Source organism: Puma concolor, chromosome F2 (genome assembly GCF_028749965.1).
Source record: "Puma concolor isolate L17-30 chromosome F2, mPumCon1.1.hap2, whole genome shotgun sequence".
Lineage (NCBI taxonomy): Eukaryota > Metazoa > Chordata > Mammalia > Carnivora > Felidae > Puma > Puma concolor.
The window spans coordinates 2,061,868-2,086,626 of NC_141684.1; the positions used below are offsets into that span (position 1 = coordinate 2,061,868).

Consider the following 24,759-nt stretch of genomic DNA (forward strand, 5'->3'; position numbering starts at 1 on the left):
AGACAGGGTTCCACTTGCCGACACTCACTGAGCTGCACCAGTGAGCACACGTGGCCCTTCTCCGGTACGCCTGGGACCTGTGCACGCTTCGACCACAAATTAGATATAAAGGGTCAATAGACTGCAGAGCCAGAGCCAGTACTGCATAGAACAGCGACTTTTAGAAAATGCAGTTGGAGAAATGCAATCTTTAGATGTAAGTAACTTAAAAAATACGTTTTTTTTTTTTTTGTATGGAAATTTAAGAAGAGTCCTAAGTAACTCAGGTCAAAGAAGAAACCGTCAATGGGTGTGTGAGAAAGACGTGAGCGAGTAACGATGAAGCGTGCTATGTCCTAGTCTGCCGGACGCTTCAGAGATTGCTGGCCCAAAACGCCTCGACCACGAACCAGGAAGAGGCTGAACATTACTGTGTGAAGATATTAAAGAGATTAAGTAAAAGAACCACAGAAAAAAAACCAGAGACTTAGAAGGGAGAACTGTGTAGAGACGGGGCATGTTCAGTGAGTCATAATAGAGTCTCCACAAAGCCAAAAGCAGATTGTTCGGGAACACCGTGAAAATAGACAAGCCACTGATAAGATTGATGCAGGAGGAAAAGGGCAGAAATTCCAAAATAAGAATTCTGTGAACAATTTATGCCACCCTAGCTAGAAACTTAGAAATCAAACGGGCCGATTCCTGGAGAAGTGCTGGGCCGCCACAGACCAGGCACAGGGCCCCCAGCGGCTGCCGCAGAGAGCACTGGGCCCGTGTGGCCTCTCAAGTATGCTCCTCCGACCTCCAGGGAAGAGGTCTGGGCTCTACAGACTTTTCTAGAGAGCAGAGAGAGGGGAATTCCAAATTTGTGATACAGAGTCAAATCAGAGATGGCCACACAGCAAAGGAGCACAGTGGGCCCGCCTGTCCCAGGACCGTAGACACGGCGATCCCGAGTAAAGCATCAGCCAGCCACACTGTGTCCGTGACTGACCTTTCCAGAGCTTGAGGTGCAGTAGGATACACACGTGTTCACACATGTATGCATGCACGTGCACACTCGTGCGCGCGCACACACACACACACACACACACACACACACACACACACACACACACACACCTACCTGCACGTATAGGGGTCTTTGCTGCAAGGACCAGGGCTGACGACAATACCTGTGTGCTGCACACTGACTGACTATCGCCCTGAGGCCCCTTGCCTGGCCCTCTGCCCGTGAGCCCAGCTGCCTGACCCGTGGGAACCGAATAACTGGCCCCGACTGGCAGCAGGAAGTGGTGAATGTCCATCTTGGCCCAGGGCAGATGCTCAACCAGTGTGGGTCTCCTTTCCTCCCCAGTCGCCCTCCCCTTTGCTTTCCTATCGGAGAGGATCCCCCTGGTTCATCCCCTGTGGCTGGCACGCCCATGCTGACCCCGTGCCGACTTGTCTGCTGGGGCACTGTCTCTCCCAAGTATGACACTGGCTCCGCGAGGCAGGGCTCTGGCCGCGTCCCTGCCTGGTGCCTAGGACAGTGCTTAGCATGCAGGAGGTGCTCAGTAAAAGCACGTCGTGCAGGAATTGGTGGGGGTGGGACTTCATAGGCGCCTGCCCCCCCCCCCCCCCCACCGGGAGGCAAGGCTGGGCCTGGTGCATTGGGCAGTGAGGTGAGGAGGCACATGAAGGTCCTGTGAGGTCAGGCCTGGAGTCTTCCCCTCCCCTCCCCTCCCCTCCTCCCTCTTCCCTCTCCCTTCTCCCCTCCTCCCTCCTCTTTCTCCCTTCTCCCCTCCTCCCTCCTCCCTCCCCTCCCCTCCTCTGTTCCTTTATCCCCCCTTCCTCCCCCTCCCTCCTTTCCTCCTCTCTCCCCTCCACTCCCCTCCTCCCTCCTTCCTTCCTTCTAGAGTCAGCTGACCTTCCCTGGTGCTCAGGCTCTGGGCTGCTTGTCCCCTGATCATGACTTGACCTTTTCCATTTCCTCTCTGTAAAATTAGAGGTTTGGATCTGGTCAGCATCTCAGATACTTTTGCTGGGTGCCTGCCAGCCGTCGAGTTCTGGGCTCAAGCTGTCCAGGCCCGAGGAAGGGGTCATCCCTGGGCCTGGGTTGGGTGGGTGGAGCCCCTCTCCTGCTCCTGAAGGCCAGCTGGCTTCCTGGCCACCAGCCAGCACCCAGAGGAGGCTTTGGGCACTCTTCCTGGCATTCTTGGTGACGGGGTGTTTTCAGCACCACTGCCCAGAGACCCCGCTGCCCCTGGCCGGGCCTGTTGAAGCCTGCCGTGGGGGGAGGGGAGTGTGTATCGATGGGGGTTGGGGCTGCCTTTTCATTTGGAGACTGAGCAGGTTAAATAAGCAGCAATTTGATTTTGTGAGGGCCCAAGTGTGTGCGATGTCCCTGGGTGCAGGGAACAATCTCATTTTCGTGATCAGATTGTTACAGATTCTCTCCTCCGTCTGCTGAGAAATGTACATGCGAACTGTGTTCCAGACAGCTGGTGGGAACGTGGGGGGCGGTCAGAGGGTGACCCTGTGTGCACTTGGGCCCCAGGGCCTTGCCCTTCCCGTCTGCAGCGGCTGTGCGGAGACCCACCGGCCCTGCTCTGGATGAGCGCCGTGCAGGCAAACAACCCTCGGCCAAGATTTAGATCAATCCGCTCAGTGTTTCATAAATGCCCTGCAGGCAGCACCTGGGGGCCAGAGCCGCAGACCCCCTCCCACCTGCAGGGCGGGGCTGGGGTGGAGGACAGGCCAGGGGGGTCCAGCGAGGGAGGGGGATGCTCTCCTACCTTCATCGGTGTGAAGCAGCCGGGTACTCTGTCCCAGAGCCCCCTGGGAGATGAGCTCCCGACAGGGCCCTGCACCTGACTCAGCCCCCCACCTACCTGTCCCACTGTCCTCGGCCACTCGGAGCAGCTTCAGATCGGGCAGGCCTGAGTTCAGGGCCGGCATTGCCACAGCCCCGCTCCATCATGACTCTGGGGTGGTCCCACTCCTCTGAGCCTGCTGTACGACGCCCAGGATGTCGGGGACACTGGGTGACAGGTCTGGTCTCTGGGCTGGCAGTGGGGGCATCCTGGGGTTGGGGCCTGTAGAGCCTGTAGGCACGCGGGGCGACGGGTGCGGGTCCTGGGGCCAGGCCTCTGGGCTGCTCTGGGCTGCAGGGAGCTCCTGCAGGGGGCGCCCCCCGAGCCTGACGCAGCCCTCCAGCCCCTTCCCGGCAGAGGCCGCGTTACACTTTCTTGATCTGCCCAGATGGAGAACAGGGCTGGTCCTGGGGCATGGCTGTGGAACCCCGTGTGCCGACCCCACTCCATGTTCTTGCCTGGCTGGTCAAGAAAGTGGGCGCGCATTTTGGGTGCTGGAGGGTCAGCAGGACGCCGGCCAACAGGCTGTGGGAGGGCGACTTGAGGCGGCTGGCCAGCCTGGCCACCGTGTTCCTATTTTATGGGCCAGGGTCAGGGGTGTCCTTGAGGCCCAGGAGAAACTGCCAGAGAGAGTGGCTAATTAAATGCCAGCACTGTGGGCCGGACAAAGGTGGAGGATAAATCAGCATGGCTTAGGTTGATTGGGAAAGGCCTCCCAAAGGAGGGGAATGGAACTGCTTTGAGACACCAGCGGGATCTTAGAGCTAGAAAGGCCTACCCCCTAGGGTGGGAGAATTCAGACTTGGGTCCTCACAGCGACCCCATGAGGCGAGAAGCCTGTCACCCCATCGCACAGGTGAGAAACCTGAGGCCGGAGAGGTGGAGACTTGTCCCAGACTCAGTAAGTGCTCAGGGAGCACCTGCCCACAGCCCCGGGGGAGACAGGCACGGGCATGCCCTGGGGGCGCCGGCGAGCGTGTGTGTGTGTGTGTGTGTGTGTGTGTGTGTGTGTGTGTGTGTGCGCGCGCGCGCAAGTGCGTGTGTGCACGCCGGTGTGTGTGCACCTGAGCACACTTGCCTTCTGGGGCGGTGATAGGAACACAGAGGAACAAGTGGCCCATTTTCTGGATGTGGCTTCTCCAGGAGCTGGCCAGCTCTGCAGGAAGCGGCTGAGGGCTGATGGGGATGCAGGGAGCTGGGTGGGGGGCGGGGAAGAGCAGCGGGCCCGGGGCCCGGCCCCCAGCCTCTGAGCTGTCCACCCCACCGTGCGAGGGGGACGACCCACCCAGGCCGCTTGCCAGACAGACCCTTGTCTAGGGTGGATCTCCAGAGAGGCCCAGACTGATCCACAAGTGCCTCTGGATTCTCACTTGGGGGGCCGGCCTCCGGGGGCCCCTTCTAGCCCAGCTTCTGGCTAGCCCGGCAGCTCCAGGTCCCAGATTGAGCTCCGGAGGAGGACTGGGCCTGCAGGGAAGCTGCTCAGCGTCCCTGAGCCCTGGCCACAGGGCAGGCAGGTGGGAGGGCCGGGCCTGGAAGACGGTGGGTGGCCGGGGGAGGAGGGAGGAGGGCCCCGAGGCTCTGGGCTGGGCGGGCAGCTACCAGCCCCGCCCCTGGAGAAGCACCTGGCCTCCTGCCCAGCTCCGGTGTTCAGATGCACGAGGCCGGCTGTCAAGGATGTGACAGGCTCACAAAGAACCCGTGCCCACGCCAAGCGGACCTGCTCGGCCTCTCTGCTGCAGGAGAAGTCGGCCTCCCACCCTGCCCCGGGCCAGCTTTGCAGGCTTCAGCTGGGAGGGCCGTGGGAAGGCCTAGGTCCTCCAGAGTGAGGGCTTCTGTGTCTAAGGTCACCCCCAAGTGGGGAATTGCCTCCTTGAAAGGGGTGACGAGGGGACGCCACCCCACAGCGGGGTGATTGGGGGTGGGTGTATGCGTGGGAAGGTCCCATTCAAGACCGAAACAATGCAGTTTTTAAGGGACCGGGAATCTGGGCTTATTTTCAGCAGCTGTATGCAAATTATATGCAAATGAACCCGCTTTCCTTCCAGTACCTGTGGCCCAGAGCAACCATGTTCTAGAGGCCCAGAGTCAGCCCAGCCTCTTGCCTCCTTCACAGCAAGAATCCCCTCCTCCAGAAGCTGTGCTGCTTAGGGCGGGCTACTGCTGTTTACTTAACATGGGTTCTAATCCCAGTTCTGTGAATGGCTGCTTGTGTCTGACCACGAGCAATTGCTTAATCTCTCCACTTCTCGTGTTTCTTTTCTGTAAAATACACATCAGTAATGCCTCAGGGGGTTGCATGCGACGCACTTGGCACAGTGACTTGTTCTGATGACAGTGGTGGTGGTGATGGTGGGTCCTCTTCCCAGGCATGGCACAGAGCACTGGGATAGTGGAGAAGAAAGGCATCTGTGTCTTTGAGATGCCTCCCTAGTGTGGAGCCGGTGTCCCAACCTGTGTCCCTACCCCACCCTGTGTCCCTACTCTCTCAGCACTGGAGGCCTCTGTCCCTAAGAGCTCCACTATTCAGCTTCTTTCCACGGCCACCTCTCCTGTTAGCGGGGACCGTGGCTGACCTTTTCCAGAGCCCCTGGAAAAGAGCCACGCCAGGCAGGGGGGAGCATAGGGGAGGCTGTGGCCACATGGCCTGGCACCCAGGACCGCACCCTGTCCTGTCTTCCCTGTGGGCTGCAGGGCCCTGTGACTTTCTCAGTACGTCAGAGCCCCCACCCCACTGTCTTCATTACACCCGAGGGGCCTGCCTCCCAGCTGGCCTCCGGCTCCCGGAGGGAGGGCCCAATCTTGTCTCTCGCTGCCATTCTGGGGGTCGGCACGGGGCTAAGTGCAGAGTGAAGGTACAGGACCTGCCAGAGGGCCCCGCTTGGCCTTCTCGGAGCTCCCCCTGGGGCACTGCCGGGTGGTAGAGGGCATGGGGCACCGAGAGCTCCCCGGGTCTGGTCCGGTCCCGTATCCCACTCTTGGGCCGACATGCCGTCCACGATCGGCTGCTGTCTGCCCAGTTTGTAGATATGGACTGAAACCCGAGAAGGCTTGCGTTTGCCTTGAATGGTGCACCTGGGAGGTGATGGAGCAGGATTGGAATCTAGGTCTCTCTGATGGCCAGGCTCTCCCAGGTCCCTAAACACTTCTGGCAGAGCCAGAAAGGCAGGAAGGACCGGTACGAGGGAAGAGCCACAGAACGGTGGCCCCGGGGAGAACCACAGGTGCAGCGGCCCCAGGGGGCAGCCCTCACTCCCACTGTGCACAGAGAGGTGTTCTGAACTTTCTGGAAGCTCAGGGACTGTTCGGTGTACTTGGAGTCTGGAGTGGGCTTGACGGGACAGGCAGCTTCCTTCGGGGCCGAAGGGGGTTGGCTGGGCAGCTCGGCTGAGGGAGCCATGGAGGAAGGGAGGGCCCGCGTGCCAGGCCGTGCAGGTGGCCGCTGGAGAAGCCAGTGCAGCCCGAGCCTTGGAGGCGGCTGAGTCCAGCTGGCGGAGCCCTGCCTTGTGCAGACAGACAGACAGACACAGGTTTTATTTCATTGGAGCACCTCAGTGCTGCCAGGCCCACGGGACCAGGGCCCACGGCTCCACTGTGCTTTCCGCCAGCAAAGAGGGAAAGGACACACAGAATTGTGTTGCTCTCAGCAAAAAGCTGGGAATACCTGCGTGAAATCATTCCTGTCTTCTGGAAAGGGCTCCGCTCTTCCCACAGCCCTCCTCCCAGTCCAGCCTGGTGTCTGTAGGGGGCTGGAGGCGGCAGGAATGAGCCATCTCCTGCCCTCTCACCAGCCCCGCTGTTAGTGTGGCCCCCGCCTTCCCTGCTGCGTCACCGAGAAAGGTCACGCCCAGCCCTGGCTGGGCGGGGCCTGGTTGTGTGGCTTCAGAGCCCCTCCCGCCACTGAGCCTGTTCCTCCGTCAGCACGGCCTGCCCCGTCCAGTCTCCCTAAAATGCCCCCTGAGGGGGAGCTGTGTCTGGTCTGAGGCCACTCATCTTTGTGAGCCACAGAATGCCATCGTCCGGGTTGCAGGACAGGGGAGGGGGCCTTGTGTGCTCCTTTGCGTGTCCTCGTACCTGGGCAGGACCTGGCAAAGAGCTAGCCTGTCCCCTCGTCACTCAGCCCGGCCTCACACCTGTCCTAGGCCGGAGACAGGGCAGAAAGTGACATGCCCATCACACAGATGAAACAGCCAAGGCGCAGGGAGGTTAGGGGACCTGCCTGGCGCAAGGAGGAGCCAGGATGGGGACTCTGTGCCGAGGCCACCCCAGGCCTGCCTCCAAGCCACTGCAGACAGGAATGATGAGGGCGGTGACGGCCATCGGTAAACCGGGGCGCCTCGCTGTCCCCACCAGCTCAGGGTCGCGGAAGACACAAAGGTGGGCAGTGCCCGGACCTGCGTCCTGGCTGTGTTAGTTCCTTGCTGCGGGACTTTGAAACCACCATCTCTGAGCCGTCCCTCGTCATCCGGAACGTCTCCTTCCCAGGTCTGGGGGACTCGAGTGACACCACGCAGGTGACTGCCTGCCGGGAGCTCAGCACACGCGGGTGCCTCTTCTCGCACTGAACACAGCCACTGCCAGCACCACCTTGAACTCAGGGCCAGGCCAGGTCCCAGCCCCGAGCTACATCTGAAGAGAAGAGGCCCCGGGAGGCACAGTGACTTAGCCTGGGTCACACAGCCGGCCGGTGGCCCTGCCTGGCCTTCTTCCCGCCTGCTCCAATGCATTATTAATCTGGCCCACCTTCGGAAGCTGAAGCAGTGTGTCTGTTTACCTCTTGACAGCAGAAAGGGAGAAGAACAAAATTAAACCAAATAAATCGCTCAGATGTCAAACAAGCTCTCTCTCAAAGCGCGTGCTCTGTGATAGAACACGGTGCCCGGCCCGCCAAGAAGTTACCGCAGGACGTGACCTGCTCCCCTGATGAGCCGTGGCCACGTCTCGTGGAGCCGCAGCTCCGAGAGAAGCCCCCGGAGTGGGCTTCTCGGGATGAGGACCCAGTGAACAGGGGGTCAGAGTCTGGAGAACAAGGATGTGCCCGAAGTGCGTGGGGTGGGAGGTGTGCATCTGATTACAGATGACTTGGGGGTCATCCACCCCTCAGTATTCCCATCCTGTAAATGGGCTCTCTGGTCCACGGAGAGAGTTTCGGGCTTGAGCGACAGCACCACGGACAGCCCCCTCTCCCTCCGGAGGCAGAGGCGAGGCTGGGCCACTGAGTCGTGCAGGGTCCCTGTGCCCTCCTTGCCCAGGTGCAGACCCCGGCCTCGGGGAGCAGTGGCGTGCCTTCGTCACTGTGCGAGCGACACGGGAGGGGACAGCCGGGGAGGCCGTCTGTGTGTCGGGCTCTGCCCTTCTCCACCTGACCCCTCGGGTCGCCTGCCCCTGCACGCGGTGAGGTCAGGGGTGCGGGGCGGCCATCCGGTCTGTGCGTTCCCGGGCTGCGTGGACTGTGTTCTCCACCCCTCCGTCCTGGCTGCTTCGGGAACGCCAGCGAGCGCTGGTTAGTGGCACTATCGGCGAGACAGATGAAGAGGCCTTGAAGGAAAAAACGAAGGCACAGGGACGCCTGTGGTCCCAGGACTGAGAGACAGCCGCACATGCTTTCATCGGAGAGCAGGCTTTCCCGCTCGCTGACGAGGCTGTGACTCGTGGCTGCCCCCCCTCCTCCGGCCCAGCCTCCGTGTGTGACTGGCGCATCCCCCGCCGAGCTGCCACCGTGCCACCCGCGGTCCCTACGGCTGGCGGCCACCAGAGCCTCCCTGTCCACCTTGAGGAAGGGAGCAAGGGCCCCAGAGTCACACAGCAGATTAGTGGCGGGATTTGCCGACAGCCCTTCCATTGATCGGAGCTTCTCACGCGCCTCCTGGCCTCAGTCGGCTGTGTGGCCGTGGTCATGAAGGATCCCAAGTCTCGTGGCTGGTTTCTCCTGGTTTTTACACGTCCACGGCGGGTTGGTGGTGGCTTTGCTCCTATGCTTCTGACTCGGGGGCCCAGGCTGGCGGGGCAGCGCCCTCCTAGACGTTGCCGGGCTCCGGGTGGAGAGACCAGAGTGGAGGAAGAGCCCGCCGTGGCTTTGCAGGGTCTTCGTGGAGGAAGCCAGGGACTCCTGCTCGGGTGCGCTGACCGGAGTTTCCAGGGGCGGTCCCCCTGCCCTGGGGGAGGCAGCGGAGGGCGGTGGGCATCACGGAACAGAATGCGCCCTCCACATCCCCAGAATTGCCCCCCCTCTCCGCTGTGCCCCTGCCCCCCTGGCTTTCATCGGCCCTTCCTCCCCTCCCCTCTGCCAGGCCCCGCCCACCTTGGGGGTCTGGGAAACTCACCTGCTGCTCCTCCGCTCCCGGACTCAGCTCTCTGGGGTGAGTTCCTAGTAGCAGACTGCCCCTGTGCCAGCGAGGGGCCCCAGTGCCATCCTGTCCCCCCTACTCACCTTGGCAACCCTCCACGTTTGGACCTTGCTCTCCTCACACCACCCCTGCGGGCCCCGCTCTCCTCAGCCCTCCCCCGCTGCTCAGTCCAGCCCCGACAGAGGACTCACCTGGCACAGGGCCTCAGCCTGCTGTCAGGTCTCAGCTTCCACCTCTGGTCCGGGTGGGGCCTCAGGGCCCTGGAGGAGCCCCCGCTTCCTGCCCCTCCCTCCTCCCTCGGGCGCCCAGGCTCGGGGCTTTGTGGGTGTAGTGGATCCAGGGCTGAGTGTGTGCCGGTCGAGGAGGAGAGCTGTGCGTGGGGGGCGCTGTGTGGCTGTGGCCACTGTGGGCAGCAGCCTTTGTGATATCCTCACTCAGCCCGTGCCCGACAGCCCAGGGCATGCTGGCACGTGTCAGGTGCTCCACAGGTTGGCAGAAACTGCTCAGGAAGAGGAGTGTGTTGGGTCCCCAACAGGTGGAGGGATTCAGAATCGACCAGCTTCTGCCTTGTGTAGACGGCATCTCACGGAATCCTCAGTCTGTGTGCAAGGACAGGGCCAACACTCAGCGCAGCTAAGGGGCTTTCCCCGAACTACACTCGACTGGGACCCTGTCTGCTCAACCCCAGGCCAAGGGCCTGGCTGTCTTCCTCTTCTGAGGATGAAGGAAGGAGCCAGGACTGTGCCCAGAGATGGCAGGGGAAGGGGGCGGGGGGCATGCCGGGCAGGCGGTGGGCAAAGGTTTGGAAGCTGGCTCTTGGCTCTTGACTCCGGCTCTGGGGTCAGGCTGGGGCTGGGGCACAGCAGCTGGAGCATCTTTGGCTGAGCCCGAGAGAAGGGACCCCTGAGCATCAGCACAGGGGGAAGTTTGTGGGGGCCTCTCATGGGGGGCTGCTGTGGGGGGGGTTGTGGGATGTGGGCTGGGGGTGTGTGAGGCACGGCCCTCTTCGGCGCTGGCCAGCGAGGACGGGGCCCCTGTGGCCTTGCAAGCGGATACATCTGGGACCTTTCTCCTTATGGGATGGGTCTTTGGGACCAGACATTGGTGGGGGGTCTCATGCTGGATGTCAGGATCTTACCCCTGGGCACACAGGCAGCATCGCTGCATGAGAAGAGCCATGAATTCTGCTAGAATCTTAGAGCCCTAGGGTTTTAGAATCACGTTCACAGACAGGGAAGGTTCTGTGATGGTCCAAGATGATGTATCAGGGAAGCCCTAGCAGGTCTCAATATTGTTATTTTTGGTGATATTTTCCAATCTATTACATATTTTTAAGTTTTTAAAAATGTTTATTTTTGAGAGAGAGAGAGAGAGAGAGACACACACACAGAGTCCGAAGCAGGCTCCAGGCTCGAAGCTATCGGCACAGAGCCCCACGCGGGGCTCGAACTCACAAACCGCGAGATCACGACCTGAGCAGAAGTCAGACGCTGAACCGCCTGAGCCGCCCAGGCGCCCTGCAGTCTGTTACTCGATACTCCCACAAGGTCGTACATATCACAGGTGCAACATGATACAAGGTGTAACATGATGAACTTGGGTCGACCGCTCCTCACCTGACGGCCCAAACTACCCCTCGCGTCCCCGTCCTGCCGTCTGCTCTCGCCACACGTAAGCTCTCCCCTAAAGTTTGCGCGTGCGATCCCCTTGCTGTCACATAGTTTAAAATAGCTTTGTATCAAACAGACAATGTCGGTAAAATGTGTTGCTCGCTGAGCGGCGGATTGTCTGGTTTTGCTTATTTTTAGCTGCACAAGAATCAAGCCGCACCATTTGTATTCTTCCAGGACTCGCTTTTTTCATTCCACTTCGTTTCCAAGACCGGGCCACGGGCTCGTGCACAGCTGCGCTTCCTCTGGCGTGGCCAGTGGTTCAACTGCCAGCGGGCCAGCCCGCCCTGAGGCCGCGTGTCCGCCTCGCTGCAGGGCGTGGGGTTTCCCTGGGTCTGTGCTTGGGGCCGGGGCCACCCCGTCCGTGGTCGTGGCTGTGCTGGGGCGCGAGGCTCCGCTTTACCGGGCGAGACCGCGTGATTTTCCAGGGCGGCTGTGCGTTGTCCTGTGCTCGCCAGCGATGTGAGAGCGTTGCCTCTGTGCTATTTGACATTGTCAGAATCTTTGATTTTTGCCAATGCGGTGGGTGTGAAATAGTATCTAATTGTGGTCCTCATTTGCATTTCTCTGATTACTAACGAGGTTGGAATTTTTCATATGTTTATATTTGTGTTTCCTTTGCTGTGAAAAGTCTGTTCATGCCTTTTGCCCATTTTAAGAATTGGATTGTTTGTTTTTTTCCCCGTTTAATGGCTTGTGGAACATATACACACACACATATGGGCGAGTGTGTGTTCTGTCTGGATGCCACTTGGTCCGCACGTGTTGCAAATAGCGTCTCCCGCTGCGCTTTTCCTGCCCCGTCCCTCGTGGGGTCTCTTGAAGACCCCCCGATTTTGTGCGTGCTTGTGGACTCCCCATGTCCCGAGTCTGGAAGACTTTCTCCTTTGTTTTCTTCTAAGGACTTGGCACTTGTGAGTTCACATTCCTCCCCCGGCTGTTCAGTGGCCCCGCACCGCGTGTAAGACGCCCTCCGTGTCTGCCTCGTCCGCTTCCGTCAGTCACCCAGTTGGTAGTGTCACTGCCATTGCGCTGACTCGAGATAATCCAGCAAACTCGAACATTTCACGACGCTGGGTCTGCCTGTCTGTGAACGTAGGTACCTCTCCATGTATTCCTATCTTCTTCAACGCTGTTACGTACATTTAGACGGTGAATCTCTCCGCGTATAGCTTTCGGATCTTTTTTCAGATTGATTCCTAAACGTATATTTTTGTTTGTTTCCTGAATGGCCAACGTGGCAGCGTGTTGCCTGTGTGCACGGATGTGTGTCATCCCATAAACTGAGCGCCAGCCAGCCCCACACCAGGGGCTCTCAGCATTTCCGGCGCTTCGCTTGAGGCTTCGGGATAATCCTGTCATTGGCGATGACCCGGTTGTGTGTCTGTCCTTGGCGTAGTGACCTCGCTGGCTGCCCTCCCGGGTCCCGCGTGGGGGGGTGGGGGTAGTGCCGGCCCAGGGGGAAGGCCCCGTGGTTCCGGTCCTGCCCACGAAGGGAAGAAATTGTACATTTATTGTAGATACTCCGGTCAGATCGAGGAAGTTTGCCAAGGGTTCGAAAGTTTTGGGTGGTCGTTTGTTTTAAATCCTAGACGGCTGTTGATTTTCATCTAATATGCTTTCAATCCATTGAGATGGTTCAGTTTTCTCCTTCACTCGGTTAGTGTGAGCGACACATGCACACATGTCTGGCACTGAGCCGCTCTAATTCAACGCGGCTGGTTCACGGTCATGGAAGCATCTTGTGTGGTCCTATTTTATTTAGAGTTTTGGCACCTGTCTCGGCCTCTACCTGTCCTGACTTCTCCGATCTTGTCTGATTTTGGTATCGGTTTTATATCAGCCTCACATAACGAGTCAGGGATCACTCTTTTTCCTCTGTTATGTACCGGATATTCTGTGCTCACAGCATATGTAAGACCGCTTGGGTTCTCTCTTGTTCTGGAGTCGCTTTGGGTAAATGGTATTTTTCCGGGGATTCATCCATCTCCCCCGTTCAGACCGCAAGGCTGCAAGTGTGTTCATAGTGTTCCCTCGCCTCTGCGCGATCCCCACTCCGTGTCCTGTGCCCACTCAGTCCCAGTCTTATTCGTCCAGTGACTTCTCGCCCTGATCAGTCTTTCTAGACTTTTGTCTTTTTCATTAGCGTCTGTGCCTTGTCGTTCTGCTTCGTGCTGGTTGGGGTTCGCGGTGGGGCCTTCTGAGCCCCTTCTTCTCGCTGCCAAGGCCTGAAGCTCCAGCCTGGCACTTTCTAGAACTCCGAGCCGCAGCCTGTGTTTCCTGCACCTCGCACGCTGGGACCCCGTGTATTTTCATCAGTGCTCAGTGTGATGTATGATCACTATACGAGTTTTTCTTTGACCCAAGAGCTATTAAGAAGTGAATTGTAAAAGTTTTTTAACCCATGAGCATTTTAAGTGTGCTTTTTTTTCTTTAATTCTACTGCATTTCGTTCAGAAAATTTCTTTTATGTGATGCTGGTTCTGTGAAATTTGTTAAGACTTGCTTTATGTAAGGCTTAGAGAATGCTATCTCTGCAGGTGTCCCACGTGTGCTTGAGAAAGGGGCACGCCGTGTGCGCCGCATGCGTGGACCCCTCTGTCGGCGTCTGTGAGTCGAGCTCGTTGACTTGCTAGCTCAGAGTGTCTGTGTCTTTGCCGTGTGTGGTCAGTCTGGCCAGTCACGGAATGAAGGAAATAAGGTGAAGTCTTACGCCGCGTCACTGGATTTGGAGATTCCTCCCTGCAGGCCTGTGAATGTTTGTCTTCTGTATTCTCTGGCTGTAGTTTTCAGGCTGCAGGTTAAGAATCGCTGTCTCCTCTTGGTAAAATGAAGCTGTCAGTGCTATGACGTGACTTCTCCACCCCACGTGGCGTCTGTCGTCAGTCGGTCTGTGCCAAATTTCTTTTGATTGATGTGTTCATGATATGTTTTTCTATTCTTCATTGTCTATTCTTCATTGTTTCTGTGCCTCTACGCTTCCGATATATCTGCGGTGAATAACGTGTGTCTGGGTGTAAATAATCTCCTGTAATGACTCCCGTCTTTCCACCGGCGAGTTTAATCCATTATTAACGTATTCGCACCAGTTTCTCACATCTTCCTTTTTGATTTGTATTTATCTTTATTTTTGAAAGCTCCTCTGGTTTTTAGTACTAGAGTTCTTAACTTTTTATTTTCTTAAAAACTGCAAATGTGCACAGCAGTGGCAGGGATAGAATGTGGGGTCACTACGTACCTTAGCCATGCTCCCCGTCGCCACCTCGCTGCCACTCGGGGATCCGCACTCCTCTGTCCCGCAGCCGCGGTGGACGAGCACTGGCCACCATGCCACTCGCCATCAGCAGCGCACAGACACCAATCGAGTCTCACTGTGTAATCACAGATCCCATTCAGTGGCGCCGATTTTTCTAGCACATTCTTTAAGAGCCCAGGATCTGGTCCAGGATCTAGGCCAGGATCTGGTCCAGGATCTGGTTCAGGATCTAGGCCAGGATCTAGGCCAGGATCTGGTCCAGGGTCTAGTCCAGGATCTAGTCCAGGATCTAGGCCAGGATCTGGTCCAGGATCTGGTTCAGGGTCTAGTCCAGGATCTGGTCCCGGATCTAGGCCAGGATCTAGGCCAGGATCTGGTCCAGGATCTAGTCCAGGATCTAGGCCAGGATATGGTCCAGGATCTAGTCCAAGATCTGGTCCAGGATCTGGTTCAGGGTCTAGTCCAGGATCTGGTCCAGGATCTGGTTCAGGGCATAGTCCAGGGTCTAGTCCAGGATCTGGTCCAGGATCTAGTCCAGGATCTAGGCCAGGATCTGGTCCAGGATCTAGGCCAGGATCTGGTCCAGGATCTGGTTCAGGGTCTACTCCATGATCTGGTCCAGATCTAGTCCAGGATCTAGGCCAGGATCTGGTCCAGGATCTGGTTCAGGGTCTACTCCATGATCTGGTCCAGGATCTAGTCCAGGATCTAGGCCAGGATCTGGTCCAGGATCTGGTTCAGGGCATAGTCCAGGGTCTAGTCCAGGATCTGGTCCAGGATCTAGTCCAGGATCTAGGCCAGGATCTGGTCCAGGATCTAGGCCAGGATCTGGTCCAGGATCTGGTTCAGGGTCTAGTCCAGGATCTGGTCCAGGATCTGGTCCAGGATCTAGGCCAGGATCTGGTCCAGGATCTAGGCCAAGATCTGGTCCAGGATCTAGTCCAGGATCTGGTCCAGGATCTAGTCCAGGATCTAGTCCAGGATCTGGTCCAGGATCTGGTTCAGGGCATAGTCCAGGGTCTAGTCCAGGATCTGGTCCCGGATCTAGTCCAGGATCTAGGCCAGGATCTGGTCCAGGATCTGGTTCAGGGTCTAGTCCAGGATCTGGTCCCGGATCTAGGCCACGATCTAGGCCAGGATCTGGTCCAGGATCTAGTCCAGGATCTGGTCCAGGATCTAGGCCAGGATCTAGGCCAGGATCTGGTCCAGGATCTGGTTCAGGGCATAGTCCAGGGTCTAGTCCAGGATGTGGTCCAGGATCTAGTCCAGGATCTAGGCCAGGATCTGGTCCAGGATCTGGTTCAGGGTCTAATCCAGGATGTGGTCCAGGGTCTAGTCCAGGATCTAGGCCAGGATCTGGTCCAGGGTCTGGTCCAGGGTCTAGTCCAGGATCTGGTCCGGGATCTGATCCAAATCTGGTCTAGGATCTGGTCCAGGATCTAGTCCAGAATCTGGTCCAGGATCTGGTCCAGGATCTAGTCCAGGATCTAGGCCAGGATCTGGTCCAGGATCTGGTTCAGGGTCTAGTCCAGGATCTGGTCCAGGGTCTGGTCCAGGGTCTAGTCCAGGATCTAAGCCAGTATCTGGTCCAGGATCTGGTCCAGGATCTAGGCCAGGATCTGGTCCAGGGTCTGGTCCAGGGTCTAGTCCAGGATCTAGGCCAGGATCTGGTCCAAGATCTAGGCCAGGATCTGGTCCAGGATCTGATCTAAGATCAGGTCTAGGATCTGGTCCAGGATCTGGGCCAGGATCTGGGCCAGGATCTAGGCCAGGACCACCTGTTATGCTTCATTGCCATGGCTCTAATCAAGTGAGTGTTTAAAAATTAGCTCATGCTTTTCTACTTTTATTTTTTAAAATTTTCTCATATACTTTATTTCAACCTTTCATTTGATTTTCTTGAGCTTTGCCAGGTGACCGCTCCCTAACGGAGTCTGAAGTTGGACTGACGCCTTGTGGCGCGAGCTCTTCCTAAGCACGTGCCGCTGCCTCCCAGTGTTTCCTGCCCGCTCACGGGACGCGGTCACTCACGCAGCTGGGGCCGAGCGGGACTTACACAGACGTGGGTTGTGTTCCTGCCCAGTCCTCATTCCTTTATCTCAGGTCTTCCGGCCTCTTTTCCTTCTTCCCAGAGCCTCTCCTTAGTGCGGGCCCCTTGCTGGTACCCGGACGGTGTGTGTGTGTCTGTAGTGCTGTTTGCTCACGTGTTTCACGGAGAACGTCGCTCAGCAAAGACTCCTGGTTTGGGCACGAACTTAATCCTGCACCTTCTGGACTCCACCTTCTGCCTGTCCATCTGTCTTGATCGTTTAGGGACCTGTCTTTCTGGCCAGTTTAAGGTCTTGTTTCTGTATTCAGGGTTCTGCAGTTTTCCCACGATATGTCTGGGGATGGATTTTTTTTTAAATTATATTTGAGAGAGAGAGAGAGAGAGAGAGAGAGAGAGAGAGAATCCCAAGCAGGTTCCACACTAGGCATGGACCCTGACGCAGGGCTCAATCCCACAACCCCGGGATCATGACCTGAGCGGAAATCGAGAGGCAGACGCTCAACTGACTGAGCCACCCAGGCGCCTCTGGTACGGATTTTTTTTTTTTAACTTCTGCCTTCTGTGCTTCTCAGGTCGGTGGACTCCCGTTTTCGTGACTTGTGACAGTGGTCGCTGTCACTCGTCACATGCCGCTTCTGCCCGTTGTCCCGGCGGCCTGTGTCGCCGCGTCCTGGTTTGCAGCCCTGGGCGTCTTGTGGCGTCTGGGTAACTTCCCGGGGCGTATCCCCCGCTTTGCAGCTGGGTGGAGTCTGCCCAGGCCGCCGAAAATTACGGTTTTCGCTTCCAAAATTTCTTTTCTTCTTGGATATCTGCTCCTTCCTGACGGTCTCGTGCTGCCTTCTGTGGCCACATCCTGCACTCCTCAGACCCCTGACCCCTGTGTCCCGGCCAGTTCTATATCCTTTGCTTGTCTGGCCCGTTCTTGACGTGTGGCTTTCTGGCTTGTTGGATGACGTCTGGCTACGAGCCTGTGACTGGGCTTCACCAGGAACCGGGAAACTCTCTTCCAGAGGGCATTCCGTTGCGCTCTCCCAGCCGCCAGGGCCCTCGCTGGGCTGTGAGCTGGCCTTGGGGTCTGGCGTCCCTGCAGGAGGTGGGGCTCACCGTCGAGGCGGCCGTCGCCCCCGGTCCTCCCTGCCGGCTGCGGCTCGGCCCGCTCAGGCATCACTCTCTGAAGCAGGGGCGTCCCTGGGGACCAGGCCCACCCCGAATGGGACTCGCGTGTCCTGGCGAGTGCCCCTTGCAGGGTCCCGCCCGGGCGGCAGCACCGTGAGCCTCGCCACTGAGCGGAGCCGGCCGACTGGCCTGCACTGGGCAGGCTCCGTCCCAGCCAGGAATCGGGTGGGGTCGGAGCAGCTGTGGCAGCCTGCGGGCACACCCCCGGGGAGGGGGGCAGCGGGTGACCTGTGCTCAGGAAGGTCGGTGTCCACACCACACCTCCCCAACACGCGCTAGTGGTTCAAGCTGGATCTGGGTTTTTTTTCCTGACCCCAAAGGAAACACTCTCTAATGGTGCGATTCTAAGTACCAGGAGCCGGCTTGGGGGTGGGGGTGGGGGGCTGAGCTTCCTGCCAGCCACCGCCTTACGTGACGGACCCGGGGGGGGCGGTCCCAGTGCTGGCATTGCAGGGGACCCCTTTCCGGTCTCCTCTCCTCTTCTGCCCTGTGGGCCTCTCGTCTGGGGTGGGGCTGGTGGCCACAGCCTCAGCGACAGGCAGACGCTTGTCGTTTCTGGGCAGCTGTTCCGTCCCAGGCTCCGTGCTCAGCGCTCACCGGGGTGACCTTTCTCGGTGTCCCCGCAGCCCTGGAAGGGGGGTGCTCGGCCCGTGTCAGAGAAGGACACCGAGGCGCAGACAGGTTCACGGTTTGTAAGAGCTAGTGAGTGGTAAGGTCGGGGTGTAGGTCGGGGCATCTGCCCCAGCGCCCATGTCTTCACCAGCAGACCTGTCCCTGCACAGGAGAGTGGAATCCCAGGGGGTCACCCTGGAGGAGGCGCAGGCTCACTGCCCACGCCACAAAGCTTCCCCAGGCATCTCTCCCTCTGCTCACATCTTTGGGGTCTCCTGCGGACGGGGGTCCCCAGGGCCAGGCTGCCAGGTCCCCGAGAAAGCACGTGGCACAGGGGCAGGACTGGGACCGGCCAGCAGGCTCCTCGGGGTTCCTCACCTCCACCAGCACACTCCTGCCTCGGGGCCTTTGCTCTGGCTGTTCCCTCTGCCCAGATGCACTTCTCCACCGCCCTGCTCGACTCAAATATCCCCCCAGTGAGCTCCACCCTGAGGCCTGTTAATCCCCCCCCGCCCACGCCTCGCCTCTGCCCTCGCTGCACACCATCTTCTTTCCATCAAGGTTCTGCCTGCTCGCCTACCGTCTGATTTAAAGACACGTTGTGTTTATCGTCCACGTGTGACACCCCCCCCCCCCACCATCAGCTCCCCAGCGCCTGCAGGCGCACCTGTTCTCAGATGCTCTGCGCTGGCGGACCCGGCGTGGATCTAGCTCGTGAAGACTGTTTACTACTGTCATCCTGAAGGTGGCCACGCAGGGCCTGGGACAGAGCAGGGGCCCCGCGCGGCAGCGGCAGTCAGTGCTGCCCCTGAAGCGGCATGCACGGGTCAGCGCCCTGGCGACAGGGGCAGGGCCCTCCACACAGGCTCGCGCCCTTCCCCGCCTGCATGGCAGACTGGGTTTGGGAGGGCGCAGGGTGGGGACCTGCGAGTCAGGACCACCTTCGGCGTCGTGGGGAGACAGAAGCAGATGGCTGAGGTGGGGGCTGGCGCCGACCCAGGGCTCAGGCTCCTCCTAGGAAGGGGCCGCAGTGGGCCCTGGTAGGGGGATGTGGCCACGGTGCGGCCTCTGACTGCTAGCAGGACCTTGACCTCGGAGCTCCGGCCGATCCACCCTCTCCCCTTCCACCTGCCCTCGCCCCCAGGACCTCCTCCGGGAGCCTCCCCCTGACCTGCGCCTCTCCTCCTGTCCCCAAGCCCAGCTAGCGCCTGTGCGTGGGGGGGTGGGGGGACCCGGGGGGTGGAGGCGGCTGTGGGTGCTGCAGGCAGGGGACAGGGGCTGATGTCCCACTGAGGGTCCTGCTGGAGATTGGGGTTCTGGGGAGCGGCTGGCAGCTGGCACCCTGGCAGCATGGTGGGCTGAGCTGCAGGTGGGACCCTCCCTCTGTCCTCTGTGTCTCTGCGTGTTTGTCTGGGACGCCCCCCCAGCTGGACGAGCTCAGCTAGTGGAGGAAAAGGAGGTGGGAGGCGGGGGAATGAAGCTGGGGACTGGTGCTGATGGGGGGCAGGGTCTGGGGGAGCTGAGTACCTCCTGCACGGCCTGGGAGGGGCGGGGGTCCTGGGGCCCAAAAGAGACAGAGGGGCGTCCTTCTCCCAGAGAAGAGGCAGGCGGGGGGCAGGGGCTCGTCGGTGAAGCGGCCCGGCTTCCTCCGCTGGGTGGGGCTGTCCGCCGCCCTCGGTAGGAACGCGCAGACCCAGGCAGATGGCGCGGGCCAGGAGGGAAGGACAAGCAGACAGCTGTCTCCGACCGACCTGCCAGCGGCCCCGACCGACACTCGCCTGAGTGACATGCGGGGACCCGCGTGCGGTGTCATCACACGCACCTGCCCGGCGAGCAGTGTCCACTCAACCAAGATGCGCATTTCCTCCAGCTGTCGCTCGGGGTCCAGCGGGGTCCCCAGCCTGCTGGGGCAGCAGCGTCACGGCACCATATCCTAGAGTTTGGGGACATTTCCTTAACAGGAACGAGAGCGTGTGCATTTACAGCACGAAGTGAAGTCACCAGGGACCACGGGCGTCCCCGCCGTGGGTTCCACGAGACCGCTCGTTACCATGTTTTGTAGACCGGAAGCTGAGGCTCAGGGGCCCAGGTGCCGGCCAGCGCCCAGGGGCGGAGCTGGGAGACCTGCTCGTTCCGTGAGAGCCGCCTTCACGCCAGGCCCCTTCCGGGCACGAGCGGGCGTAACGCCGTGGATTCCTCGTGTGGCGATGCTTAGCAATGCAGCTCCCCCAGATACGAGCCCCTCTGTGAGCCAGCCCCAGTCCTGGGCCCGTAGGGCGGACACGCTAGTCGGGAGAGCCAGACACAATCGGGAGTGTGGGAGGTACCCAGCACCGCACACGGGGAACCGAGCGGAGAGCGAGGAGGCCAGGGTGGGCACGGCCGGTGTGCACGAAGAGGGCCGGGCCCTCTTAGGATGGCCGGCGAGGGTTTTGCTGACAAACGAGCAAAGAGCGGCAGGAGGTGAGGCTGGGCTATGCCCAGATGGCGTGAACAGTGCGTGCAAACGTCCTGAGGCCCGAGGCCTCAGTCCTGCTCTCCGTTGTTCAGACCACACCAGCCTCACCCCCTCATTCCAGGGCCACCCAGGTACTCTCTGCCTCAGGGCCTTGGCACGCACAGACCTGCTGCCTGGACCATTCTCACAAATCTGCTGACTCCCTCCCTTCCTGCCTTCAGGTCTAGATGGAAAAAGTCAGCTTCGTAGCGATGCCTTCGCGGATCGGCCCTGAGCCCTGCTTCTTCTTCTCCTACTCTTCATTGCCCCCCCCTGCGCCCTGTGGGTTTTCCCGAGAGCCTGCTTCTCACCTGGCTCCTCCTGGGAAGCCGCCTCCACGCCGAGGCATCGTCGTTCCCTGCTGTCGCTCCAACGCTAGGACGGCACTTGGCACACGGGGGGGTGGGGGGGCCCATGCGTGTTTGTTACTAATTCTGGGAAAGGAGAGAGGAGCTCGGGGCAATCAGCTGGGGGTGGGGGTGGATGTCGGTAGGGGCCTCCGCTTGTTCACACGGCTGTCAGGGAGCTCCGGCAAGAGGGGGTCTGGGGACGCGGCTGGTGGGGAGCAGCTCAGGACTGAGTCACAGAGATGGGACGGGGGCCGGGACCTTGGTGGGACGTCCGTGCCTGACACCTGCAAACTGGCCCCTGGCTCGTGGGGGCTGGTCCTGTCCGTGGCCTCCTGGGGACACGAGTCCCAGCCCAGACGCTCTGGCCCCACTGTCCCACGTCCCACAGCCCGGGCAGCTGGGAGGAGCCGCAGTGGGTCTTAAAAGGCTTCCCCGTTCAGACTTGTGTCTTCATCACAGAAGCTCCTTGAAGCCAAAACACAAAAGCAAAAATCAAACAAAATAGAAGCTCCCCCCGGAGAAGAGCAGTGCCGGGAAGTGACAGTGGTGATGTGACTGCAGTGACCCGACTGTCCTGCGTGTGCACGTGTGTCTGTGACGCGGACGGCTGCCCACAGGCACTGTCTCACGCTCATTCCCACTCGCGCGTCTCGGGGCCTCTCTCCCGGCAGCACACGCAGCGGACCCCCCTCTGACGCCGCAGGAGGCTGGCCGAGTGGCCGGATGCACTTGCCCAGTATGTGGCCGGTGACCTTCGGAAGCTAGAGCGGCCTTGGGATGAGCTGTCCCCCAAGTACTCCCCAAGCGGCATTGCTGGGCCTGGGGACTTTGTTCGGAGGCTTCTACCTAATGCTGTGTCCCCTTGAGCCCTGAGGAGGTCCCACCAGGGGACCCTCCCCTGAGCGCCCGGAGACACCTGGTCCCCGACGGAGGGAGTCGTTGGTCAGGGTTGACTCCATCCGGCGTGAAAGCACAGGCTGGGTTCCTTTCACCGACAAGACGTTCTGTTGGAGGGACTGGCCCTGGTAGGCGCCTGCTTTGGGTCCGGCATGTGGCAAGTGCTCTGCCAACCCCCGGGGCCCCCTCGGAGGGATGCCGGCCTCACCCCTGCACGCATGCGTGAAGGGTGGTCACCAAGCCTGCTTTCTACAGCCCGTGAGTGAAGACCGCAGTGCACGGAGCCTGGCTCCCTGGCCCGCTTCTGTCCCCACCAGTGACACTGCCCAGGGTGGGAGTCCTGAGCCTGGCGTAATTGAGCCCTGCCCACCAGAAGTCATGGGCTCAGAGGGGAGGAGAAGACAAGCCCACCATCCTGATCACAGAGGGCAGCGATGTGGGGTGGGCAGGTGGGCATCCCCTGAGGCATCAGGACATACTTTCAGGTTGGAACCTGAGCCACGTGGGAAAGGGGGTTAGGATGGTTCAAACAGTAGGAGCAGCAGTGCAAAGGTCCTGGGGCTGGGGCCATATTTAGGGAGGAGGAGGCAGTCTGGTGAGGCCTTGCATCAAGCTGAGAGAGGCAGGTGTACAGGTGGGGTTTTTCGTGGGGGTGGGTGGAGTTGGGGTTGGGGGGCCAGGCTGGTGTTCAGCCCAGGAGAGAAGAATGAGGTCTGGCCGCCCCAGCCCCAGCCCCTCCACGTCCCAGGCCCCTGGATGAGCCAGCTCCTTCCCCGGACCTCAGAACCTCCAGCCCCACCTCTGCCTCAGACACTAACCTGCACCGGCCCCCTCCTGCCCTACACCTTGTCGGTCCCCTGGGGCGGGTCCCAGCGCAGCGGGGCCAGCACTCACCTGGCACAGTGTGGCATCCACCAAAGCCCCCGGGTCTCTGGCCAGTGCCATCCTGGGGTGAGTGCCCTTGCGCCCTGTCCCGGGGAAGGTGCCCCGTGCCCTGTTCTGGAGCAGGTGCCCCAGTGCTGTCCTGGGACAGGTGCCCCTTGAGCACCGTCCTCAGGACACAGAATCCGTAAATCAAGTCATGATTCTGTAATTTTCTCCCAGCAGAATGTGCCCATTTCAATAATTACAGCATTTGTGATCCACTTAGAAAACATGATATTTTTAACGTGAACACTTAAGAAACAATCCGTTCCACACCCATCTATCCAAATGGCTCCGATTTTGAATAATTCTTTTGAAATGGAGTCTAAATATATACAAATAGATGTTTCTGAAATGTCATGTATTCCGAATACATTTGCATGGGAAGCGGCTTCTGAGGGGAGGGGTGGGGGCTGGGCAGCTTCGGGGGGTGGGGTGGGGAAGGAGGGTACCGGTGGGTCAGAGGGCAGGGGCGGAGGGGCCGAGCTCCCGGCCGAGAGAGAGGGCACAGAGCTGTGTGGGCCGGGGGCACGGGGTCTGGCCCAGGAGTCCAGCCCCCTCACTGGGAGGTCCTGGGCCAGTCACTGCCCTTCCCTGGGCTGCATCCTCACCCGGACCACCAGGCCCAGTACTCGAGGTCTTGGGTGTCAGCAAGGGTCCCTGGAGGCGAAGGCGGGGGCTGCCCTTGGTCCCACCGAGTCCCAAGCCCAGCACCTGATGCCCCGATGCCCTCGCCCCCCTCAGCCTCCATCCTGCTTTCCCTTCTCTTGGCTCCCTTCTCCCCAGTGAGCCCATGGCTGCTGGAGACGGGTTTCCAGGACCCCCACTTGGCCCTTCTGGACCACTGTGACACAGGACAGCAGGACCCAGAGGCTGAGGGCAGCGTCAGGTCAGGCATAGAGGCCTCCAGCTGCCCTGGACCCCTGAAGAGGCTCTGGCTTTAGTGAGCACCCACCGGACGCAGGCCCTGCTGGCCTGGGTCACCGGCCGCCTGTGCAGGGGCCCGCCCTAGAATTCGAGGCCGAGGTGTGCAGAGATGCATCATCCGGGTCCAGGCGGGCGTCCACCTTCAGAGAAGCCATGAGGGGTGGTATCGCCCCTCCTGTCACACGAGGAAGCAGGCTCAGAGCGGGAGTCTTGGAGGGAAGGGCGGGCCGCCCTGGAGCCCCATCCAGGCCCTTTCTGGGCGGGGAGAGCCAGGTGGAGGCCGGAGGGGAGCAGGTTGGGGGGCCCGGCCTGCCGGCTGGAGGCCTGACACCCCACTTCGTGGCAGCTCCGTGGGCAAGTGTCCTCAGTTCCTCAGGGAGTGTCTGGGCGGCCATGCTTGTCACTAGGTCACCGGCGGACCCCCAGACCCCGCCCCTGGTGCTGGTCGGGCAGCTGGGGAGTGGGCAGAGCAGCCTTCCCGTGCTGCCCCGGGGTCCTCTCACCCCACAGTCCCGCCGGGCTGCTCCCTGGCCCCGCTCTGGGAGGCGGGCCCCGCCCCTCGCGCAGCCTGCAGGTGCAGGGGGCAGGGCCTGGAGAGCTTGGGGGACTTGCCCCTCCCCCCAGGCCTTTCCCCCCAGCCTGTCCCGGGGGCGTGTTCTCTGCTCTCCGAGGATCGTGTCAGTTGTGCGGAGTTTCCTTCTGTTCCTGCACAGACTCACAGACTCTGGTTCTTTGAATTTATTTTTTTTATTTTTTTATTTAAAAAATTTTTTTTTCAACGTTTTATTTATTTTTGGGGGGACAGAGAGAGACAGAGCATGAACGGGGGAGGGGCAGAGAGAGAGGGAGACACAGAATCGGAAACGGGCTCCAGGCTCTGAGCCATCAGCCCAGAGCCTGACGCGGGGCTCGAACTCACGGACCGCGAGATCGTGACCTGGCTGAAGTCGGACACTTAACCGACTGCGCCACCCAGGCGCCCCAACTTTGAATTTATTTTTTTGTTTGCTTTGTTTTCCGTCCCTTGTGATGACCGTGCTCCCCGCTGTGTGGGGTCCTTACGCGGTGCTGTATCTAAGGCTGCGGCACCGAAATGCTGCTTAGAAGGGTGCGCGCGCGCGTTGGGGCTTCACCTAGTGTGAGCTGGCCGTGACCTTTATTGGGGCGCACAGAGGCCAGGGGTGCGTGGGGTATTCCCAGAACCTGGCCCGTGGGCCTTTGG

The 24,759-nt window shown here is 59.9% G+C and overlaps 1 protein-coding gene across 5 annotated transcripts in view; it reads left to right on the forward strand.

Annotated features, from left to right (window-relative positions):
- The window catches only part of TSNARE1 (t-SNARE domain containing 1), a 154,581-nt gene that overhangs the window by 110,415 nt on the left and 19,407 nt on the right, over positions 1–24,759 (forward strand). The window contains exons 14-15 of one of the 5 annotated variants that reach the window (XR_015246782.1): positions 10,742–10,849; positions 11,751–11,943. The exons of 3 other annotated variants lie outside the window; for them this stretch is intronic. The gene's annotated coding sequence lies outside the window, so the exon portion shown is untranslated. The remainder of the gene's footprint in view (positions 1–10,741; positions 10,850–11,750; positions 11,944–24,759) is intronic. One more of the 5 variants, XR_015246781.1, reaches the window with a different exon arrangement.